The sequence below is a fragment of the Lampetra planeri genome, chromosome 23 (genome assembly GCF_965212315.1).
Source record: "Lampetra planeri chromosome 23, kcLamPlan1.2.h2, whole genome shotgun sequence".
Lineage (NCBI taxonomy): Eukaryota > Metazoa > Chordata > Hyperoartia > Petromyzontiformes > Petromyzontidae > Lampetra > Lampetra planeri.
Window position 1 is genome coordinate 3,567,330 of NC_136129.1, and position 9,354 is coordinate 3,576,683.

The window sequence follows — 9,354 nt, forward strand, 5'->3', positions numbered from 1 at the left end:
GGACCGGTGCCAGTGTTCGGACCCGTGCCAGTGTTATGACCCGTGCCAGTGTTAGGACCCGTGCCAGTGCTAGGACCGGTGCCAGTGTTAGGACCCGTGCCAGTGTTAACAGCCGTGCCAGTGTTAGATCCCGTGCCAGTGTTTGCAGCCGTGCCAGTGTTAGGACCCGTGCCAGTAGTCAGGACAGTGCCAGTGGTCAGAGCCGTACCAGTGCTAGGAACCGTGCCAGTGTTAAGACCCGTGCCAGTGTTAACAGCCGTGCCAGTGTTAGGACCCGTGCCAGTGTTAACAGCCGTGCCAGTGTTAGGACCCGTGCCAGTGTTAGGACCCGTGCCAGTGTTAACAACCGTGCCAATGTTAGGACCCGTGCCAGTGGTCAGAGCCGTGCCAGTGTTAGTACCCGTGCCAGTGCTAGGACCCGTGCCAGTGTTCGGAGCCCGTCAGTAGCTCTGCAAGTGCCGGGATCCACGAGGGCGACCGTGAGCCGCGCCAGTGATTCTGGAGGCGACGGGAGGGATCGAGACCCCGTGCCACGCAATCCATCAGGATCCCATCTCCGCTCTAATCCCGTCGCCTTGTTAACATCTCCGCTCGCGCTGCGTGTTCTGTTTGTTAACTCCATTGGGGGGGGGGCGGGGGAGGAAGTAAGGGGGGTAGGGGGGGCACGAAGGGGGGGGGGGGGTAGCGGGGGGGGGGGGGTAGCGGGGGGGGGGTGTCGTCATGGTAACAAGACAAATGAAGAGAGTGCAGCGCGCGTTACCGGCGTGATGCACGAGGCATGTCTGATGTGATTCGGGAGCATCTGCGTACGTACCGCGTCTGTCCATCTGTTGTTCTTCTGAATCGGTCCCGGGTCTGCCCCTAGGTCGGCTCGGCCTAAAAATGAGCGCCTGAAAGCCACTTTCGTTGAGCTGTCGTTTTGTGACGGCTTCTGCAAAAATAAGCTCAGTGAGCCTTTTTACCGGGTAAGATACAAAAAAAATGTTTAGTTATATTCGTGTCTATTTTAAAGTGATTTGTTTACCTAACCTATACTTTGCACTCCCGTCGTGTTTTTTTGTGTCGCGTTCGTTGTTACGTTCTGAACCCGCTTTACGGCTCATCGGATTCCTCCAGTGTTAATATTCATATTCTGGCGCGGTGTGCAGTGAATATCGCCACTGGGGAGACAAAGGCGGTCGGGGGTGGGTGGTGCTGACCACCCACACCGCCTCGTGTACCGTGCCGACTCACGGCACCTGGCCAAACATTCTGTCGAGGCTATACGGGGGGTCTTTGTGCGTTGGATTAAATAATAGAATGTAAATAGCAAGCTGGACTGAGTTTGCATGCAATGTCAGCCCGATGTACACAGCGGAGTGCAACGGCGAAGTCTAATCAGCAGCATCATCAGCATCATCGTCATCATCAGCAGCAGCATTCCAACTTGAAGCATCATAATCATCAGGGACATCAGCAGCAACGGCGTTATCATCAGCAGTGTCAGTCGCCGCGTTTCAACTATCATCAGCAGCAGCAGCATTATTATTAGTATGGCAGCAATATTCATTATCAGTTTATCAGGAACAGAAGTAGATTTATAACCACAGATTATTAAAAGCAGCATTATCATCAGCAGCGTCAGATTGATCTGCGGCAGCGTTGTGACTTAATATTATCTTCATCAGTATATTAGTCGCAGTAGAATATATCCTCTTTAGCAGCATTATCAACAGTTGTATTATAACTATACTGCCTGAACAATTTCATGAGCCACATTATTGTCATCAATAACAGCAACAGCATCATCATCATCATAATTAAATCAGCAGCATTATAACACAAACATCATCAGCAGCATCAGCAGCAGCAATGTCAGTAGAATCATCAGCAGCCGCAGCGTCAGCAGTGCCATCATCAGCAGCAGTATCATCAGCGGAAGCAGTGTCAGCAGAATTTGTATTATCATGAGCAGCATAAAGATCATCATTATCGTGAAGACAAAGGCGGCCGGGCGAGGTGCTGGCCACATCAACTCACCCCGCCTCGTGCGCCGTTCCGGCCTTAATGGGAGGCCTTCATCCAGCAGTGGACTGACCATGGCTGAGGATGATCGAGACTTGGAGAGGCCTTCATTCAGCAGTAGACTGACCATGGCTGAGGATGATCGAGACTTGGAGAGGCCTTCATTCAGCAGTAGACTGACCATGGCTGAGGATGATCGAGACTTGGAGAGGCCTTCATTCAGCAGTAGACTGACCATGGCTGGGGATGATCGAGACTTGGAGAGGCCTTCATCCAGCAGTGGACTGACCATGGCTGAGGATGATCGAGGCTTGGAGAGGCCTTCATCCAGCAGTGGACTGACCATGGCTGAGGATGATCGAGACTTGGAGAGGCCTTCATCCAGCAGTGGACTGACCATGGCTGAGGATGATCGAGGCTTGGAGAGGCCTTCATTCAGCAGTAGACTGACCATGGCTGAGGATGATCGAGACTTGGAGAGGCCTTCATTCAGCAGTAGACTGACCATGGCTGAGGATGATCGAGACTTGGAGAGGCCTTCATTCAGCAGTAGACTGACCATGGCTGAGGATGATCGAGACTTGGAGTGGCCTTCATCCAGCAGTGGACTGACCATGGCTGAGGATGATCGAGGCTTGGAGAGGCCTTCATCCAGCAGTGGACTGACCATGGCTGAGGATGATCGAGGCTTGGAGAGGCCTTCATCCAGCAGTGGACTGACCATGGCTGAGGATGATCGAGGCTTGGAGAGGCCTTCATCCAGCAGTGGACTGACCATGGCTGATGATGATCGAGACTTGGAGAGGCCTTCATCCAGCAGTGGACTGACCATGGCTGATGATGATCGAGGCCTTCATCCAGCAGTAGACTGACCATGGCTGATGATGATCGAGGCTTGTGGAGGCCTTCATCCAGCAGTGGACTGACCATGGCTGATGATGATGCAGATGTCAGTGAGAAGAGTTTGGCAGTGGTGGTTTCTGTATTTTTGGGTTCCCGAAGCAGATCATATCTTGGGGTGGAAGGGGGGGTCACCCTCCCACACCCCTCTTTCATTAAATACACTTCGAGCGAGATGACAGAGGGGGTACAAACAAGAGAAAGATGTCGTGAGATGAGCGAAACGCAGACACACACATGGAGGTGTGGCGAGATGAGAGGCGAGGGGATGCAGACGAGAGGGAGATGACGCAGGCACTCGCGTGAAAGTGATGTCGACGAGAGGCGGAGTGAGTTGAGGGAAGGGGACAAGATGAATTGCCGACGGCTTACGATGTTGCAACGCGCTTGATTCGTGTTGTGTTCGTCAGGATTTGAATTCAAGTGCCCGATTCGAGTTTCACCACGGACTCAACGGTGGTCCTCCAACCCAGCAGCTTAAATATACGCTGCCAGGCTTGGTGGTGTTTCATTCAGACGTTGTCTTTCCGACAGACCTGTTCTTCACCTGAGGACGGCTGCTTGCGTTGCGGCCGAAACGTCGTGAGAATGATTTTATTATGTTTTATTTTTATTCTTTTATTATTTCCCTTCTACGTGACCTTACCGAAAGAACCAAGAAGGTGGTCCACCAACGGAGCTATTTGTGACCATCTAAGGCTTGGCTTTGCCACTGCTGTCTGGGAGACGAAGAGATGTCAATCTTAACACGTGCAACTCCCGCATTTAATGATCGCGATGCTTGAATAATTCCGTGTGAAATACGGGAGCGATATTACAAGCATTAAACAAGCATTTTGCTTTCATAGTGACGACTTCCGTCAAAAAGTTGAAGGCGGATTTTTTTCGCCTCCCCAATTTTTCGGAAAAACGAATTCAATATACGATGTGCAGATCAAAAATGGAAACGTGTTAAAATTGCATCATGTCCCCCCCCTCCCCCCAACATAGCTCCGACAAAGCTTTGAAGTGCTCACGCACGCACCCACGCGCACACGCACGCCCGCACACACACGCGCACGCACGCGCGCACACACACGCGCGCGCACACGCACACACACACACGCGCGCACACACACACGCGCACGCGCACACACACACACAGCGATGTGAAATTAGTGGAGAGACGCTAACTGGGAACGCGCGACAGAGATTTTAGGGTTTCACGCTCATGGGGGCAATGATTGAAGGCGGCCCTCGATCGAGCCGATAAAACTGAAAATATTTATATATTATACATTATATATATATATATTATACAGATAAATAACATTGAACATATTTACATGAATGTATTTTATTTGACCAGGCACGGCCCAATCCTCTGAAGCCACCCGGCTATCACAAATGATGGCTCAACGAAAGTGGCTGATCAGCATCACGTGGAAATTCATTGCAGCCAACTACTCGAGAAAAGCGCGACTGTTGTTGTTGGTTCTAAATGTGGAGGGTGGAAGAAAAAAAACGGAGGACCCGGAGAAAAATCCACGCGACCACGGGAAGAACACACACACTCCAAATATACAGCAGGCTTCATACTCTTAGTTCTTTCGGTAAATTAAATAAAAATTAATAAAAAATAAAATAAAAATAACGACGTTTCGGAGGCATCACTTGATGCAGCAAATCTGGCTGTGACGTGTCCCACATGATGATGGAGACTTGTGTTGCCTCCGAAACGTCGTGATTTTTATTTTATTTTTATTTATTTCATTTTTTACCTACGTGACTTTACCGAAAGAACTAAGGGTATGAATCCTTGCAGTCACGAAAGCTTCAAATCTAGAATTATACAGCAGGCGTCAGGGTCGGAATCGAAACGACGACCTCCTGTATACCAGGCGAAGTATTTAACATCTCGCCACCGCGGGGGAGGAGCGGGCGGGGGAGGGGTAATTTCTTCTGGATCTTTCCGGAGGATTGACGGCCCAACAATAATTTCCACCCCACGGCGCACACCACACATTCCAGTGCACGTCTCGCCGTGGGAGTGGCCCCCATTCATCCTGCACCACCTAGCAGCACCCCAGTCTATGAACATACCACATTGAGATTGTCAAGATGAATCACCTGCGTGTGTGCGCACGCCAGCTGCACAGGCGTGGTGCTGGCCCACCCTGATGTTGAACTTCTTTCGCACCGTACGTAGCCGACCGTGACAATTTGGACGCTGCGGGGAAAGGACGGCAAACTAAACACAAGAAGCAGGCAGTTCTAATGACAAACGCGTTTTCAATCAAGATTTTAAAGCGCATATAGCTCCCAGTGGCTTCCGAATATCGGAAGAGCGCGTTCCAGACGGCCGCAGAAGCGCGTCTGACAGCGCGCGATGCGGCGGTCGTCTTTGTTCGATGAGCAACAGCGAGGATGAACAATTCTAGATTTGAAGCTTTCGTGACTGCAAGGATTCATGCTCTTTGTTATTTTCGGTAAAGTCACGTAGGTATAGTTTTACTATACCTATAGTTTTACTATACCTACAGTAAAACTATAGGTATAGTTTTACTATACCTATAGTTTTACTATACCTATAGTTTTACTATACCTACTATACCTACGTTGAAGTGAACACAAACGGTATACAGCCCTTGCCATTCCACTGCTTGATGAAGCCCTCTCAATGTCATGTTGGTCATGGAAAAAAAATGTTTTCTACCATACTTCACGCATGTCAATGTGGGTTGGTGAAGGTGGGCAATAGGGGCTAGCTAAGAGGACATACGCACGAAAGTCCTTAAACTGATAGCTGTTTTGTATTAAAACACATTGATGACATGGTCTCGATTTAAAGCTTTCGTGACTGCAAGGATTCATACTCGTAGGTTTTTTTCGGTAAAGTCACGTAGGTAAAAAATAAATAACAAAAATAAATAATAGAAAAAATAATAGAAATCAAATAATAAATCACGACGTTTCGGAGGCAACACAAGCTTCCGTCTTCAGGTGGAACCGTCACAGCACGCTTGCTGTATCAAGATACATTTAATTTCTAGAACTTTTTCTATTTTTAAATCCTTTACATTAAGTTCGCTTGCTTGCGTGCTTGCTTGCTTACGACCGTGCAAATCTTTCGGTCGTTTTTTAACACACTTCCCGTGATCCAATCGAACTGACATTTTCCACACAGACTCGTTGTGCGAGACAATTAATGTTCGTGAAAAAAAAATTCCCAAAATTTTACACTTTTAGGCAAAAAAAATTGCATTTTACATATATTCAAATAGAACTCATTCATGGATTTGGCTGAACGTCAGTGTAAGAGCCCAGAGTGTAACCCCTCCACAGGCCGTGGCGGAGTAGCGCAGTTGGTAGCGCCCTCGCTTCCCATGCCAAAGGTCGCGGGATCGATCCCCGCGTCCTCCACAGGCGAATATATTTTTTAATCCTTTATATTAAGTTCGCTGCCACGCATATAAAGGATTTATAGTGAAAAACTTTTGTTTTTACGGGTTATACTTATTATCATTTATTTGTAGTATTTATTTTTTTACCTACGTGACTTTACCGAAAACACCCAATAGTAGGATGAACACTGTTTGCGTGAAGACGTGCTGCGCTCCTTGACGAGATCGGCAAAGGTTGTGCTTCACGTGTGCTACTCGCAAACAGCAGCAGCTGCCCCGCGGGTCTGCCGAGGCTCCACGTGGGTGACCTTTTGCCCTCGATGCGCCGCAAGTTCTATGGACCATCGTCACCGCGACTCTGACGCCCGCCACGCATTTAAGGTCCGACGTGGGACACCGCGTTGCGCGTCGGGACATTTTGTTGCATTTAGACGAAGGCGCCGACGTGGATTTTTTTTTCCCGGAAGGCAGACGAAGCGGTGTTTCATTTAAAGCTCTCTCGTCTCGGAAGCCCCGGGGGCTGCGGGCTCTGAAAATAGAACCCCGCTTTGTTCTGTCAAGATGCCCCCGAGTCTCCCTCCCTAAATCTCTCTGCTCGGTCTCGCTCTCTCTCTCTCATCCTCCACTCCGTCTGTCGCAAACTCGCGATCCCCCCCCCCCCCCGGGCTCGGTTGAGGGGGGGCGGAAAACATTTGGGGTCCACTTTAGTTGACAATTCTTCTTGGATAAAGCCTCTCGCGAGCTCTCTGTAGGCTAAACAGATGCGAGCAAAGAACAGGACCCTGCGGGGTGGGCTGGTAGGAATAATACTTAGTACCGGTACAGGGATATCGACTGGGTATAGAGGAGTTAAAGAAAAAATTACTGTATTCTAGTGTTTAAAGTTTTGCCGTGAGGCGCCGGAAGCGACGGCCATCTTGTTTATTTCACAGATCGCAGGGGGAGCGGGCGGCCATCTTGTCGGACAGGGTCATGCCAAGTGTTTGCAGTAGGGGGCGATGTTGATACACGGACGGACGGGCGATATAATCTATTGGTGGTCTGGTCCACTTCGTTCCTACCAGTATAAAGATCCCCCGTATAGCCTGCAACAGACTGCAGGGGCAAGTGCTGTTCGCGAGCACCTATGAAGGCCAGCACGGCACACGAGGGGGTGGGTGGGCAACACCACGCCCGGCCGCCTTTGTCTCCCTAGTGGCGATGTTTACACATCGCACCAGCTCCTCATTTGAGGCTGAGTCGACCTAGGGCAGGGGTCGGCAACCTGCGGCTCCGGAGCCGCATGCGGCTCTTTTGAACCTTGACCGCGGCTCCGGGGCGGATGCTAGCGAGGGGAGGAGGCGCACTGTGACACCTGCTCTGGCGTTGCCGCTGCTGACAGGTCGCCGCTCAGCTCCACACTGCCCGCCCGGTGACAGGCAATAACGTTGCCGTTGCTTTGTCACATGTTTGGAAGAAGTAAAAACCTTCCTGGGCAGCAAAGAGCTCACCTTTGCTGAGCTGGAACAGCCAGAGTGGCTGGAAAAATTACATTTTATGGTAGACATGACAGCACATCTAAACACGCTAAATACAACCCTTCAGGGGAAAGGAGGCACAGCCCTGCACATGCTGGAGGAGGTTTTGGCATTCGAGCGCAAGTTGACAGTGTTTGTCAAAGATTTACAGAGAGGTACACTGTCTCACTTTCCCTCTTTGAGAGAGTTCAAACAAAGTCATGATACGATAAATTTGGAATATTTCAAGTCTGCAATCACCACAATGCAAAGTTCGTTTGGGAAACGATTCTGTGAGTTCAGAGAGGAAAAAACGACATTATCCTTCCCTGTCACTCCCCTGGCGATCGATCCATCCCTATTGAATATGACTGCATTTGCAGGTGTAAGTCAACCTGATCTTGAGATGGAACTGGCCGATATAGCCGACAAAGATATATGGGTGTCCAAGTTCAAATGCTTGACCGCTACTCTTGAGGATGTTGCCCGTCAGAAGGCCATTCTGGCTCAGAATCATAAATGGGGTGATATTGAAAACCTTCCCAAACAGGACAAACTTGTATTCGAAACATGGAATGCCATCCCCAACACTTATATAAACATGAAAAAGTATGCATTTGGAGTCCTGTCGATCTTCGGCTCCACATATGTATGTGAGCAGGTCTTCTCCAACATGAACTATATTAAAAACAAACATCGATCACGCCTCACAGATGACAGCTTGCAAGCCTGTGTGAAAATGAAGGTGACGTCTTACAGCCCTGATGTGCAGACACTGTGCACTGAGGTTCAGGAGCAAAAATCCCATTAACCAGGTAATTTAGCTATTAATTTGCAAAAATATATTTTACATTGTTAAGTGAAAAAGTCCTTTTTTATTCAGATTGACAGCTGACTGCACGATCCTGTATATAGCAATAAGGTAAGAAACAATATATGCAGTGTTATATTTGTTTTAATAGTTGCAATGGTTTTGCGGCTCCCAGTTTATTTTTTCCTTCGGAAACAGGTCCAAGTGGCTCTTTATGTCTTAAAGGTTGCAGACCCCTGACCTAGGGGGAGGCCCAGGGCCGGTTCAGACAATCGTCACTGATGTTGCCCGTGAGCGGGAATCGAAATCGGGTCGTCGGGTTTATAGCGCAGCGCGCAAACCACTACACTACCACTCGAGCGTACACACACGCAGCTACAAAGACAAAGCTCCCCCATATAGCCTTAACAGACTGTAGGGGCAAGTGCTGTTAGCGAGCACCTATGAAGGCCGGAACGGTACACAAGGGGGGTAGGTAACCAACACCACGCCCGGCCGCCTTTGTCTCCCTAAGTGGCGATGTTTACACATCGCACCAGCTACTCATTTGGAGGCTGAGTCGACCTAGGGGGAGGCCCAGGACCTGTTCAGATCAACAGACACACTCGCACAGTCGCTCTGGATTCAAAGACACGCTCCACTCTCCTCGCTCTCTCTCCCCATCTCTCCCTGCTTCTCTCTCTCTCCGTCCATGCATCTTTCTCGTTCTACTCTCTCCCCAACCCCCACCCCCCCCCCCCGTCTCTTTATCCTGTAAAAA